The sequence below is a fragment of the Armigeres subalbatus genome, chromosome 2, assembly GCF_024139115.2.
Source record: "Armigeres subalbatus isolate Guangzhou_Male chromosome 2, GZ_Asu_2, whole genome shotgun sequence".
NCBI classification, from domain to species: Eukaryota; Metazoa; Arthropoda; class Insecta; order Diptera; family Culicidae; genus Armigeres; species Armigeres subalbatus.
In genome coordinates this window covers 134,775,849-134,796,785 of record NC_085140.1, presented here as the reverse complement: position 1 = coordinate 134,796,785, position 20,937 = coordinate 134,775,849, and positions in this window count along the sequence as shown.

Genomic DNA, 20,937 nt, shown 5'->3' with positions numbered 1-20,937 from the left:
TTCAGGAATTCTTGTTGAATACCTTCTAGAGCTCTTCCAGAAACCTATCGAGGTGATCCTCCAGGATTCCATTCAGAAGAATCCCACAGAAATTAGTCCTGCAGTTCTTATATGAATTCCTCCTGGATTTCCTGAAGGAGCTATACAAAGAGATCTTAGAGAGTTTCTACATAAATTCCTTCTGCAGTTCTTCTACGAATATCTCCTGAAGTTCAGCCTGGAATGCCCCCTGAGGAGCCCATGGAAATTTCTCCTGCAGTTCCTACACAATTCCACTCTAAAGTTCTTCTACAAATGTTCCATGAAATTCTTCCAAGAATTCCTGCTCGAATTCCACCAGAAATTTCTCTTGGTGTTCCTACGATAACTCCACCCAGATATTTTTAAGAGTTCCTTAAGAAAACCACCGTGGAACTTCTCAAGTGATTCTATCTTGAAATTTCTCCTTCAGAGCCTTCAGGAATGTATCCTGAATTTTTTCTAGGAATCCATCCGGAAGTTACACAAGCATATCCTTTTTGATTTCCTCCTGAAATTGCTTCGTTAATTTCCCAAATTTAAAATATCACTGCCGAATGATTTTTTTTCTGGCATTTGTCACTAAATGTTGTTACCAACAAGAGTTCCTGAAGGAAGAATTTCTGGAGGAATCCCAGGTAGAATTTATGAAGGAAATCCAAGAAAAAATTCTGACAGAACTTCACACAGAAACCCTGGAAAAGCTCATGCAAAATCAAAGGATAAATATTTGGAAGAACTACAGGAGGATCTACAGGAGTAATTTCTGGAGGAGCTCCAATAAGAATTTTGGAAGAAACTCCAGGAAGAAGGAATCTGAATATCCCCAGGAATTCATTCTGAATTTATCCAGAAATTCATCACCTGTCATAAGACGAGTTTATACAATCCCATTGAATTCCACCACTTAATTGTATCTTGACAGATACGTATTTCGACCTCAAAAGTAAGGCCGTCTTCAGTGTCTCGTACTTGACTCGACTTGAAGTACGAGACACTGAAGACGGCCTTACTTTTGAGGTCGAAATACGTATCTGTCAAGATACAATTAAGTGGTGGAATTCAATGGGATTGTATAAACTCGTCTTATGACAGGTGAAAACATTCCACTAAAAAGCTCAAAATAATTTTCTTATCAGAAATTCATTTTGAATATCTCCAGGAATTTATTCTGAAATCCTCCAGGAATTCATTCTGAATTCCCCAGGAGTGTATACTGAATTCCCCCTGGAATTAATTCTGAATTCCACTAGGAATTCACTCTGGAATCCTCCCGGAATTGATTCATTTTGCTTTTCAACGTACTAACAATTTTTAACTAACATAGTAACAGTTTTTTTAGACAACCTGTTTTTAAGAAAAAGAAGCTTTAAATATTAAAATTTCCACAGCACAATGAGGTAAATTCAATATAACCTCAATTCTTCACGACTAGTTTTACACACGCGCTATACTAACCGGTCCAGGATCAGTATTACTCTTGAAAAGGGTGTGATGGATTTTATTATGGGAAAATAGGAAAAATCATAACTTGTGGTGGAGCTACAAGCTTCAAATGGAACCGAACGTTTGTTTTGTAACCTATTTGCAAAATATCAAAACAGGAATTTAAGGCTTTGGTTGGAGCGGATTCCAAGCTTAACAGTCTCAAATACTACAAAAATTGCAATGTAAATAGCTGAACATAACAATGTGTTCCATAAAATGTCTGACCATTCTGATTCTGATTCTGAACCAGGAAGCACTGTGTAACCACTGGAACACGTTGATTAACCTTTTACCCTCTAACTCGCGGTAAACTGTTCAATAGCAAGTGACCCCTCGAACTGGGTCTCAAGGCCGGCTTACTACTGGGCAATCGGAGGGGCTTCGCGAACAACGTGCACCTTATTGTCACTTTACTCTGGTTATTTTTAAACTAGCTATTGGGGTGGAAACTTTGGTTTTTATTGAATATGGAAATTAATTTGAACGAACTATTGATTACGTCTACAGTGGGTATTTTATTGGAAGTTGTGGGGTTGAGGGACGTCGTACCGGTACTGCTGCTGTTGGAAACGCGTTGCTGGTGTTCTCGCTGACGGTGGACGAGCGCTCGCCGAAGATCTTGTATCCGTTGGTTTGGCGTCCAAAGGAGGGTGGTGGTAATAGTCGGAAGGAAAAGCTGATGGATCGGGTCGTCTTGGCTTGACAATGCAATCTACTTCTCGCTGGCGTCTTCCCTCTTTGGCTTACATTGGCAGAGCCCAGGACGATACCGGAATGACCAATAATTTTTATTTAAAATATATGAAGTATTGTATGAAGCACTGAATCACGAACTCGCACAGCTCTATGGCGAACCCAGCATCCACGCAATGGTGAAAGCTGGAAGGATAACTTGGGCAGCGCATGTGGCAAGAATGCTGGACCACAACCCTGCAAAGATGGTGTTCACCTCGAATTCGGCTGGCACAAGAAGACGTGGGCATAATATGCAAAGTGGCCCAACGAAGTGCACCAAGACTTGGCGAGTGTGGGTCGCAATCAAGGATGGAGGGAGGTAGCCACGAACCGTTTGTATTGGCGTGGAGTTGTGGATGAGGTTTTGATTTTGTAAAGTTATGCCCAAGGAATGTAATTGTCGCTGAAAAATTCAAAAAACAAGCGACAAAAGAGAATAGCGATAACTCTTTGTCCCCATCTGCAGATGATAAAGACATTGTTGCGTTCCATTTTATTTGCAACAAACATGTAGAGGTAATTGTTGTGAACTTTTCAAACTGCGATAACTTGTATATTTCAGAAGTAAAACGCAAATCATGTGAACAGATGGTTAAGTTTATGTCTAATCTATGATAACTGATACTAATTTAACCAAAAACATCATCGGAAACCGGCTACTTCTCAAAATGCGTGGCAGGCGATCATTGTCCTATTCTGTTGCAGTTTGGGACAAACGCTTATTGCGAGTTGAGTTTGTCCCAACATTTACAAGAGAGGATAATGTTGTTGTCATTGGCAATGTTGTTATTTTACATTCCTTGAAAGTTATGCCAAATAACGTGGGAGAAGAAGAAGTATTGGAACAATATAATTTACAGCAGTGGCGTAGCCACGGGGGTGGTTTTGGGCATAAACCCCCCCCCCCCAGAGACAACATTTTTAGAAGAAATTTTTTTATCGAAAAAAAAAATGCTCGATACCCGGCCGATTAGTCGAATACTAGACAATTTATTATGATCCTATCCTTATAAACGACAATGTAGATGCAGAGGTATACTCGGTCTTCAGAAACAGGCTCTAAAAGTGTCGCACTAACGTTACTGCCATATAGAACAAATAGAGTTTTAATGAAATTTATTCGCTTGTTATAAGGCTAATTGACACTTTTTCGCCTTATTCCACTACTAATGAACTCGTCTACAAGACAATTCTTCCTATATGACTGTAAGAAACGAAGTATATATTAAAAAGGATATCTAATCTCAAGTCCCATTCAATTGCTTCGTGGTACAATTTCACCAGATCTAATTATAAGTTCACAATGCTCATGCTCCTCACGAGTCTGAAGAAACTTGCTATTATTAGCTTTTGGACAATATGCGATTCAGTGTTAGGAGTCTCGTTTCGACCGTCTTCCAGTGCGGTGATTCGCCTAAAAGTAGAACAATAGAACCAGTGCAATGACCGCGGTCGAAACGAATGTGTAGTGTATAAAAAAGTGCTGCAGATCCGGAAGACGTGCGCACGTTTGTGCTTGCAGGGGCTGATCGATTGTTATCAAGGGCAATGCCCTTGCTAATATTGCGATCAAGCCTAAGTAAACGCTCAAACATGTTTGGCGTCAGATTTATTGAGAAGAGGTAAGGTTTTGATAATCCGTAAATTTAACACGCGCGCACTCACACAAACGCACACACACATTCACATTATACACACATACATATACTGATGGACATGAGTGTTCGTCATGTTTTCATAGTAGCTCTATTAAAACATGACGAATACTTTTGTCTATCAGTGTAGACATATAAACACACATGCACACTCATATACACACATAAAGATATACACATCCACGCTCATATACATCATACAAAAAACACGTACACGATTTTTATCATATATTAGGTATCTATATTATTGGAAGCGTTTGGTACGGGAGGTCCACGCTTTCTTCCTTTCCCCTCGATTCCAAGCTATTGAGTGACTTTACACAGATAAAAATATGTTGTGATTTTAAATGTATTTTCATGCACATATTTGGAGCATGAAAATAAACGTAACATTCAATCGATCTCACTATTCTTCTAAATCGAAATGAATGTAAACGGTGCTTGCTTGTAAAATTCAATCAAATTTAATATAATATCGAATGTTAATTCGTTTGATGGGATAAGCTGCAATTTTACACGTCGTTGAATTTTCAAAATTTTTTGCTGTGAGGTATTCCTGAAGTCGCTCAATATCTAGGAGTCATCTCTGCGGTACATACTGCGTAGTTGGCCTGGCCATATGAAAAGAAAAATGATGGAATTCAGAAACCGTCATTTTCCAGGATGCGTTCAAGTATTGGTTACGCATGTATGAGATTAGATTAGATTAGATATGCGATGCTTTCAGTGTTACTATTGACTAGCCAATTGAACTTGCTAATGTTACCGTATATAGTTTGCATTAGTATTCAGTCTTTTGCTAGATTTTTGTAACCAGTAAGATTAAAATCTTACACTTTTATATCTTCGTGTTCATGGTTTGACAATAGCTGATACATAAGGAAAACGAAAATTGTATATTGCTTCAATTTTTCATCAATACACGAACATGTGACACTTTTCTTACAATATTTCATTACCAAAACGACAAACGTCAGGTCCATAATAGTGTGATCCATATTCAAGCTATTAGCACGCGCGCACTCATGAGTCACAAATGTAACCTTGTTTGTGTTAAGGATAGTGGGGCAAAATGGCCACCCAATGCGGTAACCCTTGTGATGCAGTAAAATTTGTAGGCATTTTTCGGGTTGGAAATTGGTTCGGCAATGTCCTAGTGGGGATGTATAGTTAACTTTATCTCTATCTATCCATATCTCTCAATGCCTGTCTCTTCGATAACATTTACATTTGCGTACCCCACCGAAGGAAGTGATTTCCGCCTTATACTTGTATGTGTTTGTATTATTATCCTATACTAATAATATCCTTATCCTGTATTATTAACCTTGACTCATTGATTTGGATGGGCTATATTTATATAGAAGCCATAGTGAATATTGATTTGTGCAACCAATCGAATAATTTTAGCTATAAACATTGTTTTATGATACCATGAAAAATGATTTATTGTGCCAAAAAGTGATTTCTCGCTTAACTTTTCAAAAGGACCTAAGTAACATTTTTTCATGAATTAATTTGAATAGCGCAATCAACAGAAAAACATGAAAGCTTTCGATTGCGGTACTCAAATTAATTAATGGAAAAAATGTTACTTAGGTCCTTTTGAAAAGTTAAGCGAGATTTCCAGTTTTCTACCCTCTGCATCAAGCATTGTAATGATAATGTGAATATAATAATCACTAACGGAACGGGTGTCCGGCTGTAGCAGTCTTGTAACGCAGCAAAAACAAGTTTACTTCTGCATCCTGGGATGCAGAAGTAAACTTGTTTTTGCTGCGTTACAAGACTGCTACAGCCGGACACCCGTTCCGTTACATACCCACAGTCGTCAAGCATTAATTCGTAGAATAATCACTAATGTCATAATCACTGTTGTCTATCTAGCCAAATAAGGCGATCTTGATCTACTTTCCCCTAAATACAACAAACGATTTTTTTTGATGACAAGTGCTTTGCAAAATACAACCGCGTGTTAATATGCAAAACATATTAGACCCATCGTTGAAATTTTTCCATAAACTGTTCACATTTTTTTCATTTATGTCGGAATTTCAACGCACATCATTTCGATATTTTCATATATAGGCAATTTGCCATAGTGGGATAGGTTGTTTTGTAAATAGTAATGCATCATATAGGGTATATAGCTCAAACCTTAGCCTATTATGCTGGGATTGGCATATTTATTGCTGTACATCAGCATTTATTGGAGCTCTAATTAATATTATGCCTTCAGGCGACTTGCTTACTTTTGGTTATTGCGGCAAGTAGTTGAAAACATCGATAATTGCGCAGAATTTCTTATTTAGCGCCACCAAAAGTGTCGAGCAAATTGGATACAATTTTGGCTAAATTTCCCATTATGAGCTCTATAGATGGATACTTTTTTCAGTCCACTTGGGAATAGTGGCTGTTGATTACGAACATATGGAAGACAAAGATGTGTTATCGCTAAATGATTGATTTCTGGGTACTACGGATAGAGCCGCTTTTCTACGCTAAGGCTAGTAGAGGGATATTTGCGAGAAAATCGGATAAGGATTGCTATATGAAAAGTTGTCCAATGTTTTTCTTAGCTATTGTGCACACACACACTTACACATGGACGGACAGACAGAAATGTGCTCAGTTCGTTAAACTGAGTCGATTGGTTATAACACTATGTGAATCCGGGCCTTCTATAAAAAGTTCGTTCTTGGAGTGAGTATGTATGTATGTAATATGTATGTATGTAATTGTATGGAGCGTAGCCACGGGGGTGGTTTTGGACATAAAACCTCCCCCAGAGACAAAAAATGTAGAACAAAATTTTTTTTTTTTTTCAAAAAAAAAATGTTCTGAAACCCCCCCAACCAATTTTCTGGCTACGCCACTGGCATGGAGTACGGCTGTGCCCCATGGCGTACTGGAAGTGCCCCATGGCGTTGATTTTTGTTAAAAACTCTTGATCTGTATCGAAGAAATCGAAACAATCGGTGTCATTTTTTTTTTCAAAAACAGTAGTTTTTTTGTTGTTTCTCGAAATTGTGTAAAATGGATATATGCAGTTTCCCAAACTAATTATTCAAATGTAAAATGAACTTTGCTTTTCCACTGAAAGCATAATATGGCAGCTCTTGTTAGCGATAGCACAGTTAGGATTATTTGAGATTATCTTGGGATATTATATCATGATTAATTTTAATAATAGTATTGAGAATAAAAATATTTCTTCAATGATGCTCACCTCAGTCATGGTCTTAAGCGCACTGATGTTATGGATGAAAAACTCTATTTGCAGATAGGTGTTATACCAGTGAAGAATAATCATGAAATAGTACAATCGTTTCCACCACACTTTCCGATCACCGGCCAACTTCGGTGGCCATAATCCCAGAGAAGTAGATAACATTTTCAGCCAGTAGATACTGGCATCGTTGGACTCTGCACTTCCCAGTTTAGGGCGATAATTTTCAATTTGCATTTGGTCAGTTGTTCTTCTGATAGAAGGTAAAAGTCATCAAGCCGCCATGTGAAGCTCCTATTTATAAGTAACAAAGGGTAATTTAAAATGTTTCCTAATTTATTGATTAGCGATTGGCGTCATTTCTTTTATCCAATTTGGCTCGAATTCATTATCCATTATTATCGGTTCACTTTGAAAATCCATTTGATTCTATTCAATTTTTTCCTTTCAAATACTTATCCAATTCATATCTAACATGGATTCACCCCGATAAGACGTCAGTCTGCCCACCAGACCAGACGATACATTGGTGATTCAGATATATGGTGAGCTTATGATCGGAATGGCTGAGGCCGGACACGTGGACCCAATTAGATACCTAGATTCTTAGGTGTGAATAGGTGTGAATGATTCATTCATGTTTGGAAAAGCTTTACTGTGACACGATAACTAAACAATGACTTGCATTTCACAGAAACAACGCTTTGCTTCTCCAGACCGCATCGTGCTTTCGTGCTGTGCGGTTCTTTCTCTCTTTGCGGAAGGAAGTTTTTAATACTACCCGAAGCTATTTTAATTTCAACGGTGCTTCTTAGCGCTATTTGTACCCACTGATCCCGTTACGATCTTTGCAAGGACCCGTGCCTTCGTTTTACGTTGGACCCGTTTGCGGAAGTAAAATTCCGACAAGCGGTGGTAATCCTGCAGGGACACCGTTCTGGGAAAAAACCTCTTAGAAGGTCACGTCTCCACGCTCAGAAATGAGTATTAATAAAAACAAGAGGAAGGGGGAGTCTTTGAATTCTCCACTTCCTTCTAAGAAACAAGGTTTCAAGACCGTCCTGCCAAAGCGCGGAAAAAATAGAAGGAAGCTGGAGAATTCAGACTCTAATGTCGGAAATAATTTTTCTCCTATCGAACTGAGCAATCAGTTCGATTTGATTAATGATGATATTGAGCAAATCGAATCTAGCCCAGGTGATTCGATTCATGCGAAAAAGCAAAGGATTCCGCCGATTGTGGTTTCTGTTGCCGAGTTTTCTGGCTTTAGGAATGAGATTTTGAGTAACCTTCAGGGGATCAAGGTTTCATTTCAGATTGCTAGGAAGGGTGACTGCCGCGTTTTGCCGGGATCCTTTGACGATCGCAAACGTCTTCTTCAGTATTTAACTGAGAAGCGCCATAAATTCTTCACATACGACGACAAAACTGAGCGATTGTTCAAAGTCGTCTTGAAAGGTCTCCCCAGTGATGACAAATCACTGGATGAGATTAAAATTGAAATTTCTCAATTACTTGGATTTTCACCAGTCCAAGTAATTAAGATGAAAAAGAAATCCCATTCTGGTACTTCCCAGAGGGCATTTCTCAAGAATTTTATTTAGTTCATTTTAACAAAAGTGAACTAAATAATATGAAAAGTTTGGAAAAGGCCTGTATTATGTCTCATGTCCGTGTTACATGGGAACATTTCCGCAGGCCTGGGGGAAACTTCCAAAACCCCACCCAGTGCCGTAAGTGCCAAAAGTGGGGTCATGGAACCAAACATTGTCACATGGATGCTAAATGCATGATTTGTGGTGGAACCTCTCACGCCAAGGACGCATGTCCTGTGAGAGAAGATTCCAATAAATTTAAATGTGCTAATTGTGGGGGCAATCATAAATCCAATTTCTGGGAATGCCCTTCACGCAAAAAAGTTTTGAATTCCCGTGCAAAATTGATGACGGGAAATTCCAATCGGATCCCAGATTCGACGGGTAGAAATTTTCGCTCAAATTTCGAAACCGGTTACCGGTCGAGCAATTCATACCCACCACAATTCACAAACAAATTTTGCCGCTCGTCAACGGGTAGCAAGCACTTCAGTAAATTCCAATTTTTCCAATGTACCTACGTATGCAAACATCGCTGCTGGTAGACAAAATTTCTCTTCTCAAAATGAGGTTTATACCCATGTCCCAACGGAAAATAACGGTCATGTTGCCGATTCAGGTAGCATGACTGCTTCCGATTTTGATTTTTTAACTGAACAATTGCATCACATGATTGATGCAATGTTCAAAGCAAATACCATTCCTGAAGCTGTTCAGGTTGGTATAAAGTACACACAAAAAATTGTTATAGGACTCCGCTTCAATGGATCCAAATAATTGTGTGAAAGTTCTAAATTGGAATGCCCGCTCTCTAAAGGGTAAGGAAGATGAATTATTCAACTTCCTTTCAGTTCATAATGTGCATATTGCCATTATAACTGAAACGTATTTAAAACCAGGACTCTCCATTAAAAGAGATCCAAACTATTTTATCTACAGAAATGATCGTCTTGACAGCGCCTGTGGTGGGGTCGCCATTGTCATTAATAGACGTATCAAACATAAATTATTTTCTTCGTTTGAAACCAAAGTTTTTGAAACCTTGGGAGTTTCTGTTGAAACAAATTTTGGTCAATTTTCCTTCATTGCAGCCTATTTGCCTTTTCAATGCAATGGGCAGCAAAAGAATTTGTTGAAAGCTGATCTTCAAATTCTGACTCGCAACAAATCAAAATTCTTCGTAATTGGTGACTTCAATGCCAAACACCGTTCATGGAATAATGCTCAAAGCAATTCCAATGGTAAAATTTTATTTGAAGATTGTTCTGCGGGATATTATACTATTCAATATCCCAATGGACCAACTTGTTTTTCTTCCAGTCGAAATCCTTCTACAATTGATTTAGTTTTAACGGATTCAAGTCAGCTGTGTGGCCAATTGGTAACTCATGCTGACTTTGACTCTGATCATCTTCCTGTGACATTTGAAATCTCACAAGAAGCCATTTATAATCCAATCAGCTCTACTTTTAATTATCATAGAGCTGATTGGGATTTGAGAGAAAACGTATATCGATAGGAATTTTGATGTTGATATTCCTCTCGATACCAAAAGTGATATTGATAATGCTCTCGTATCTTTGACAAATTTAATTGTCGAAGCCAGAGGCATTGCAATTCCGAAATGTGAAATTAAATTCAACTCCATTATTATTGACGACGATCTTCAGCTACTGATCCGTCTTAAAAATGTGAGAAGAAGGCAATACCAAAGAACTCGCGATCCCGCGTTGAAAGTTATTGGCGAGATTTGCAAAATGAAATTAAAAACGTTTCGCTATTCTGAGAAATACCAACTTTGAGAATAATGTCTCGAAGTTGGATCCCAGTTCGAAACCCTTTTGGAAATTAACAAAAATTCTTAAAAAACCTCAAAAGCCAATTCCAGCGCTTAAAGAGGGAAATAAAATTTTATTAACAAATGGCGAAAAGGCTCAAAAACTTGCTCAGCAGTTCGAGAGTGCCCATAATTTTAGTCTAGGTCTCACAAATCCAATTGAGGATCAGGTTACACAGAGCTTCGAAGACATTCTCAATCAAGAGAATGTTTTGGACCCTTCGTTGGGAACTAATTTGGATGAAGTGAGATCTATTACTAGAAAATTAAAAAATAGGAAAGCCCCGGGTGATGATAGTATTTTCTACATACTTATCAAAAAGCTTCCTGCGAGCTCTTTATCCTTTTTGGTTAATTTATTTAACAAATGTTTTCATTTGGCATACTTTCCGGATAAACGAAAAAACGCCAAAGTTGCTCCAATTTTGAAGCCGGATAAAAATCCAGCTGAGGCTTTCAGTTATCGCTCAATCAGTTTGCTTTCTTCAATAAGCAAACTGTTTGAAAAGATTATTTTAAATAGAATGATGGTTCATATTAATGACAATTCTATTTTTGCTGATGAACAATTTGGTTTTCGCCATGGGCATTCAACCACCCATCAGTTATTAAGAGTAACGAATTTAATTCGGCTCAACAAATCTGAAGGATATTCGACTGGAGTTGCTCTTCTTGATATAGAGAAAGCATTTGACAGTGTTTGGCATGAAGGTTTGATTGTAAAATTGATGAATTTTAATTTTCCTCTGTACATCATTAAACTGATCCAAAATTATTTATCAGATCGCTCACTGCAGGTAAACTATCAGAATACTAAATCTGATAGATTACCTGTAAGTGCTAGTGTCCCCAAGGCAGCATACTGGGGCCCATATTGTATAACATTTTTACTTCTGACTTACCTGATTTACCACCAGGGTGTCAAAAATCTTTGTTTGCAGATGACACGGGCCTTTCAGCCAAAGGGCGAAGCCTTCGTGTCATTTGTAGTAGATTGCAAAAAAGTTTGGATATTTTCTCCACTTACTTGAAAAAATGGAAAATTTCCCCGAATGCTTCCAAAACTCAGCTTATAATTTTCCCACATAAGCCGAGAGCTTCTTATTTGAAACCTTCTAGCAGACATATTGTCACTATGAATGGGGTTCCAATTAATTGGTCTAGCGAAGCTAAATATTTAGGACTTCTGCTAGATCAAAAATTAACTTTTAAAAATCACATTGAAGGCCTTCAAGCCAAATGTAACAATTATATTAAGTGTCTATATCCACTTATAAACAGAAAATCAAAACTTTGTCTTAAGAACAAACTTTTGATTTACAAACAAATTTTTAGACCTGCCATGTTGTATGCTGTGCCAATATGGACTAGTTGCTGCAATACCAGAAAGAAGGCACTCCAGAGGATTCAAAATAAAATTTTGAAAATGATTCTGAAGTTGCCTCCGTGGTATAGTACCAATGAACTTCATAGACTTTCTAATATTGAGACATTGCAACAAATGTCCAACAAAATAATTTCCAATTTTAGACAAAAATCGTTGCAATCGTCTATTGCAACGATTAACTCCTTGTACCCTTAGTATGAAATAGGTTAAGTTTAGTTTAAGTTGAAAACATTGTAATTCCTACATGGTTCAATTCAACCAGAGGAAAAATTCTAACTGCCAGAGGCAATTGAAATGTATTAATAATAACTAAAAAGTAACATAGCAAATAAGGATGATAGTGTTAAGAAAACACGGAACACCTAGTCTAAGAGATGAATGCATGTATTAGATAATTAGCAAATAAAATTAGTTAAAAAAAAAAAAAAAAAAAAAAAAAAACGCTTTGCTTCTATTTCAGGACAGACAGTGACGATTTGCTCGTGATGCATTGATTTGAATTAACGACCAACTTCTTTTTGACGTCTAATGCTGACTTCCTTTTAGCGATCAGACTAGAAGCTGACTAGTTAAGAAACGGACTAGTTCCTTTCCAATTCAGTCCACATTAGACAACGGGCTTGTAACATGTTACTGGGTATTGCCCATAGTCTGAACGAAGTATAAGCAAGCATAAAACTTCATAGAAACTTAACTGCACTCATAAACATAACTGACCCATGTTTTCATCGCTTCCTATGTCCACGGGACAGTTATACGGCAACACAGATTATACTCAATTCTCAGTGTCATGCGTCTTAGAGACTTATCGTGCCTATATTAATGAATGATTGAGGACAAGGTTGAAGAATTCTAAAAGTTATCGAGCGTTGTTCAGTATAGCGAACTGAAAATGCAACATGCACACAGTAAACAAATCAGTTTCTTTGTAAAAAAATATTTAAATTTCATGCATAATGCTATGGGTCTAAGAGCCTTCTATAGAATGTTCGTTTTTGGAATGAAAAGCTCGCTTTTCGGTACAACTTTGTTGTACGAGAAAGGCAAATCGGTCAACAATTCCAACTCCCATATGTCTATTACATTGTTTTATGATTTTGAAGTCTTGGCTAAGTTTCAGGCAATCAGATAGTGATTAAGTGGTGGCGCAATAGCTTTTTATGTTTATATGGGAATCTGTGTGGGAAGAACTTGAAACTTTAGAACCTAGAACTGTAAAATCGTTATAATGCAAAGGTACATTCTCAACCACCGTCAAATTTTAGTCGGTTTTAATGATTAGTTTTAATGATGTTATTAGCCATAACTTAAAATAACTTAGTAATCTGCGGGTTTCGTTTATATACCTAGAAAAATAGATTTGCATAGAAATTCATTATGATTTGAGAGTTGTAGAAGTGCTTGAACAAATTTTTAGGTTTTTTTTTCAACATAAACTTGACCCGATTTTGTTACTCCCCAATTTTGTCTACCCCCTAGTTTATCACGTTTTCGACCCGATTTTATCACGTTTTCGACCTAATTTTGTCCCCCAAAAAAAATTGAAAATTTTAGTCGTTCTTTTTATTTTTGTAAATAACACCGCAAACAACAATGATTTTATACAATAACCTTAACCGCCTATGATTTTTATGAATCATTTTAAAGTACGTATCAAGAGGTTTATACGCCTTTTTTCATTTAATTAATTTAGGGCAAAACAAGAGATACGGCTACCGTAGACGCATTTTGCTTTCTAAGGCGTAAAGTGGTTCATATTTGTGAAATAAATTTTAAAAATGAAAATAATTTTTTTTCCGATTTTGTCGCATTCCCTATTTTATCACTCCAAAATTTACTAGGGTGGTGATAAAATCGGGATATTACTGCATTTTCGATAGTTTTTAAAATGTGAACTACCCTTCCTATAGTCTCTGATCGGCAAACGGTCCACATAGATCACGGTAGGCCGGAAAATGCATCTGTCGATTCTAAAGTGCTAAAGTGAGTTTCTAAAGTTCTATAGGGCAATTTATCCGATGGTTGTGGGTGTACCAATAGTTGCGGTATTGGTTTGTCAAATCTACGAATTAATCGCAGTAGTCTACATGATATATCGTTTGCTTGACATATCAACACACTATTCAAAGAGAAACAATCACGGAATTCATCCAAAATAGGTAATTATCATTAAAACACTTTAATATTTTCCGTCTTTGCACCAATAGTTGCGGTAGTGCTCCCATAGTTGCGAGTCCCATAGAAAAACAACGGGATTCGCAACTATAGGAACACAAACTAAAAAATACCGCAACACTGTACCAATAATTGGTGGTTTAATTTTAGAGCACAATTATGAAAATTGTTGCGATGGTTTCCCGACTGCAAGAAAAGTAAGTCCAATAGCTTTTGGATACACCCACAAGGTAAGCGAAACAAAATAAGTATCAGTTTTAAGAGCTAAAACAGTGAGGAAATGTGCTTAGTTCCTCCACTATTGGGTCATTTACCCTAGTGAGCTACTCTGACCAAGGACATAAGACGAATAATATCCGACCATAAGGCCGAGGGCGAAAAGCCAACATTCGGTAGGAGAAAACTGAACACACATGATCCCCACTTTTTGTTTCCGATGTATCTCGATGTAGAATGCTTAAATTTGTATGATGTAAGATGGACTTGATGAACAATTTAATTAGTTATTCAAAAACATCATTGGAAGCAATTATCTTTTCGAGAAATTAATCGAAAAATCGATTTTTTCATAGATAATTTGGAATTTTCAAAACCTACAATTTTCAAAACTCAAACCCATATCGGGGGGAATTGATCCCTTTATGAGCTGAACATATTTAGGTTCTTCCAAGTCTAATAAATATTTGTCAACTTGTTTTGCAAATTCTTCATTATAAATCACGAAAACAAATGAAAAATATCAAATTTACTGCGTAATATCACTTAGAAAAATTTGGAGCTGAAAGGGTTAATATCAATTTACTCGTATTTGGAAAAACTAACCCAAATTAAGTATGTTTAGCTACACTATGTTCTAAGTAATGAGATAAGATTATTGGCAAATTCAAATTACACGTCTATTGCTTGAATGATAAAATTGAAGTTAGTAAATACATCTCTTTTTACTTTTAAACCAGAAGAGAATTATAACAGATCAATTCTTCTTTTTCTTCTTCTTCTTATTGGCATTACATCCCCACACTGGGACAGAGCCGCCTCGCAGCTTAGTGTTCATTAAGCACTTCCACAGTTATTAACTGCGAGGTTTCTAAGCCAAGTTACCATTTTTGCATTCGTATATCATGAGGCTAACACGATGATTATTTTATGTCCAGGGAAGTCGAGACAATTTCCAATCCGAAAATTGTCTAGATCGGCACCGGGAATCGAACCCAGCCACCCTCAGCGTGGTCTTGCTTTGTAAGGAGGGCCCGCAACAGATCAATTATTTGCATGTAATACAATATGCAAATGCAATAGAATACAACAAACGCCTTAATATATGCAATATCGGCATCAAGTGTGTCCAAACTGTGGGGGATCAAGTGTGTCCATGTTGAGTATATCACTTTGTTTAATTTTGCGTTCAAAGTGAAATAAGCAATTGTCGATTAAATGTGTTTATCCGATTCTACAATAATAAAACTATGTCCTGTCAAAATTTGACACGTTTCGGTTGAAAATATTCAAAGTTAATAAACTTTTCTCCTTTGAAGAAAAAAAAAATGATAATGCCAAAATAATAAAACCCCTTTAAAACCCATATACATGAAGTAACTAATATAAAATGTTACTCTTATTCAGAAAAAACTGTTGTTCTATAAAATTGTTCGAAATAGTGAGGCCATCATTATGATTCTACCAAAAAATAGAGTGGCCCATCATATAAAAAAAATAGAATTTTTTTTTTATTTCTTGGAATATTGACATGTTATGTTCTACAAAGTTGTAGCGTAGCTTATTCCAATTAATTTTGCTAAAAAAACTTTTTCTGTAGCTCTTAAGTTGGCTGATTTAGAGCAATTTTACCTAATTAGATTAGGGTGTACCTAAAAAAAACAGTATTTTTGATCTATTTTGTTTGTTTTAGATTTCTCGAAAAAGTCGTCTTCAGGTGACTTTTAGAGCTCAAAAAAATGCAACTTTTGATGGGTAAATATGCACAATATCTTTTTCCGATCGAAAGTTATAATCGTTTTTCTGTCAAAATTACATTTTTTTATAAGTTGATATCTCCGGTTAGGGCAGACCAAAAAAATATGTTTACACTGCATTTGAAAGAGAAATTAATATTCTTTATTATGTCAAAAAATTGGGGATATGTTATTTTTTTATCTCAAGTCTTACCAATTTTACTAAAATCATGTTTTTTTTTCAAATAAATTAATATAACTCGACAACGGAAGAAGATACAGACGATATTCTTATAGCAAAACACGCATTTTGAAAAGCCCCAAAAGTCTTCAGAAGATGACATTCGTGAGAAATGAAAAATGAAATGAGCAGATCATAAATCTTGTTTTTTGAGGGACACCCTAATCCTGGTAAGTAAAATTACTCTAAACAAGTGAGCTTAAGAGCTACATAAAAAGTTTATATAGCAAAGTTGATTGGAAAATAGCATATTTACCCATATATTTACCCATCAAAAGCTGCATTTTTTTAAGCTCTAAAAGTCACTTGAAGACGACTTTTTCGAGAAATCTCAAACAAAAAAAGGAGATAAAAAATACTGTTTTTTTGAGGTACACCCTAATCCAATTAGGTAAAATTGCTCTAAATCAGCCAACTTAAGAGCTACAGTAAAAGTTTTCTTAGCAAAATTGATTGGAACTAGCTGCGCTACAACTTTGTAGAACATAACATGTCAATATTCTTAGAAATAAAAAAATATTTTCTAATTTTTTTTATATGATGGGCCACCCTATTTTTTGGTAGAATCATAATGATGGCCTTACTATTTCGAACAATTTTGTAGAACAACACCCAGTCAACATTATGGTACCTATATCTCTTGATATAGGTTATTATATAAGAACCAACTTAATCGTATATAATGCACAGTTTGACTATATACGTACCAAAGTGGAGGCGATATAGGTACATACGAGTTTTATTATACGATTTTTTCCGACATCATGAGAACAGTATTACGATTATACATAAAAATATGAAAAATAAAAAAAAATCTTACCAGCACCAAGTCTCGAACATGCGATCTTTGGATTTACAGGCGGATACTCTACCACTGTACCATACTGCAGATCTTGAAGTGATTCGGATTTTTGTCCAACATAAACTACACAATTTATATCTTTACAACTGCTTGAAACTTCAACAAGCCGTTTGGACTGAAGTGGTTTCGATTATTACGATTCACATAGGCATTCATTCGCACTCATATAGGATATTGCAAGGAGTATAAGTCATTACGAGTTTTTATTCACACAATTACGATTGATTTCCACTACGGTAAAAATTATCGTATACGATGCATTCAATACAACATCCTTTGACAATAATCTGACAAAGTTTGATATACAATGCGAATTAGATTTTTGATGGACGCAAATGCGACTTTATTTGCTGTTTGTTATACGATATGTGGTTTACTGGGCAGTTTTTTTCTAAAAAATATAATTTTGGCGTAAAATTCATCTTTCCGCGTAAATCTGTATCCTGGACCATAGTGCAATGATGTAAAAATGTAATTGGTTTTCGAGTTAACAGGGGGGGGGGGGTTCACGTCCAGTAAGGGCAAGTAAGGGTTTGGATGAGGTGACCGAGGCCTGGTCGACGTGTAGCTGGGTCAGTGTGTTGTCGAGATCCAGGACATTGTGATTTAGTTTCCTAAGAAATTACAAGCTCAAAGGTGACCTCATTCCAGGATACTCCGGTGGAATCCAAAACAAACGCAGTTAACAAAAATACAAACACGCAAATTTGAGTAAATGTTTCGTATATTGGGGCCTGATATTGGAAAGCTCTGTCGAAGGTATGGTCACAGACAAACAGACATAACACATTGAACATTTACTCATCAAATTCATCGTCATCCAAACACTAACGACATCTGTTGATTTCAGTTAGTTGGGCAAATCACGAATCAGATGGCGGTAGTGAACAAACGCCAAACTCGAGTAAAAACGATGCGCGCGCCACGAGTGATCGATTGGCCAACTAATGATTATTTGAATTGACCAGTAAATCAGTAAACGATGGAAATTTGACGAGTGTTATGTCTGTTTGTCTGTGGTATGGTGTTCAAGACCACAGCACACAATAATCAGGCCGCACCGAGATGCTTGATCTGTGTCGATCAGGGCACCGACACCCAATTTTTTCACTATGGATTTTAACAGGTTCGCCTGTTCGTGCTTTTTTGGGTGATAAATTTATCCCCCAGTGTCAATTCACCCCAATACTGATTTATTTTGCAATAGTATGTGCGCGAATTTTGAATGTTTACGTTTTTACAGGAGAATATGATGCAAAATGCCTTTTTCACTCAATAATGCAACATGACACAATCATGAGAAAATAGAGAAACAATGAACGAACTATAAATTAAAACTATTTTACACTCGATTCCATGCTTTAAACTTAAGAATGTTCAACTTATTTGCTCAATTCTTTAGAATGCTACTTGCACAAGGCACTGCCTATGCCTTCGTTTGTTATAGGGTAAGACGGTATAATATGCCCCCCTAAGGAAACTCCTTGATAACTTTTTACTTTTCAACGCAATTTATGCAAACTTTGTGTTATTTGGTAGTCCAGGAAGTCGCAAATGCATTGCCCGTGAGTAGTCATATAAAAATATTACAGATAACACGTAATTAGGCTTTTTTGAAAAGTCAATACGCAATACGCCCCACCTTAGCCAAAGACGTTTCATAGCCCTTCATTAGTATTTTATCAATCCCATAATAAAAAGGTTACAAATCCTTGTGCGCTTGACATTGAAAAACCAACATAGGTCCATTTAAGCAGGTGTGAATTACATTTCAATATTTTCCATACAATTTGGAAGCAACTGCTGCAGGCTCGCTGTACTTGTGTCCAGTTGGTAAGGGCATATCGTCCTGCCTACACTGGGGCGTTTTGGCCAGTGAAACATGTTTTCGAAAATCGTTACATTTTTGAAGATGAAAGCAATTTTATATCATATTAACCACTTAGAAAAGTTATTTTGTTGCCCAACTAAGTGTTGCAGTGCAAGTTTTGTGGACAGTGTGCCAGAGTCGCTTCAGAATGTTGAGCTAACAAACATGAAAAGTTACATCAAAACTGTAACTTTTTGTATTTTGCTATTATTTTCATTGTGTAATACAAACATACTTCCACATTCACATAGTATGATGGGTTTACAAATACTTATAGGTACCAACTGATTTTGACCCTTAATTAGTTATAGTTTTCTAGAAATCAAAGGGGGGCGTTTTGGCCAGGTGGGGCGCATTATACCGTCTTACCCTATATCATTTTCACCCTGGAAATTGTTTATGTTGCATTCGCAGTGCACTCGTATTGGTGACTCAGAAAAGATGTGACAAAGATGGCGTAGCTTGTCATCCCCGTGGTGTCGATGGTACAGACCACAAAAACCCTGACGGTGCGGTGGACAGCCTGTGGAGTGTACAGGGTGTCTCCAAATTATTCGTACAGATTTTGACAGTTTGCTTCTACAGACAGATGTATATTCTGGGAACACTGTACACTTCATGTACAAAAAAAACTTTTGGTCTTTGTGAATGCTTTTTCAAACAAAACGGAATTGCCTTATTACTCATTGGATTTGAATTGACCTTTCACGTCAAAAGTTTTTATTACCTCAATTACCCAATAGCTTGCTTGGCTAAAGCATTTGATGAGTTTGATTGCCTTGCGTAAGCGGTCGCGTGTACTCAGACGACTAATTTGGCACAGCAGAGTGCGATTGAATTCGCATTCTATACCGTCCGCCCAGCCCGTTACTGGGGGGCATGGAGTGCGATCCTCTCGTTTAATAAACAATGTGCACTCGCTTGACTGTGGATATACAACAGTAAAGCACATGTGGCGATTGGGCAAATCAAGCATCCGAAAGATATTCAATTTGCAAAAAAGAGAGCTAACCGCGGTGGAGGTTGGTACTCGGATTCTGATGGCTTTTCCGCAAAACGTGACCTTTAAGTGGTCTTGTTGTGCAGGGGTTCTTCTTCTTCTTCTTATTGGCATTACATCCCCACACTGGGACAGAGCCGCCTCGCAGCTTAGTGTTCACTAAGCACTTCCACAGTTATTAACTGCGAGGTTTCTAAGCCAGGTTACCATTTTTGCATTCGTATATCATGAGGCTAGCACGATGATACTTTTATGCCCAGGGAAGTCGAGACAATTTCCAATCCGAAAATTGCCTAGGCCGGCATCGGGAATCGAACCCAGCCACCCTCAGCATGGTTTTGCTTTGTAGCCGCGCGTCTTACCGCACGGCTAAGGAGGGCCCACAGGGGCCCACAGGTAGGGGTTATCATGCCTATCTAGAGAGTAGGAGGTTGAGGGTTCGAGTCCCTCCAAGACACGTGGATTCTTTTTCGCAAATTTCATATCAATTTGTCCATTTCGAAACATATGCTGTGCATATGCACAACCAAGATATTTAACAAAAAAATGGTTTTCATACGGCCGAGTTGCCGAATAATATGCAATTAAAGATAATATATGTCAAATCTGCCGTTTTCGTCGCCTCTCCGCTGTATTGCGTGGGGACCTTCAGGCTAAGGGAAAAGCCAAGACATTAAATAAGTGATGACTGAAAGGTACACTATAAACTGTGATTCTTGGGGCAAATGTTTCCCACCGAAAAAATCGAATGACATAATTGAACTCGCTGTTGCAGAGTTGGTAATCCTACATCTTTGCTCTTAAATGAGACCAGACGTCAGAGATATAGATAGTACAAATATCGACTTCGTCTGTATCCAAGGTGCAGTGATACATGAAGATGTGTTAATTCG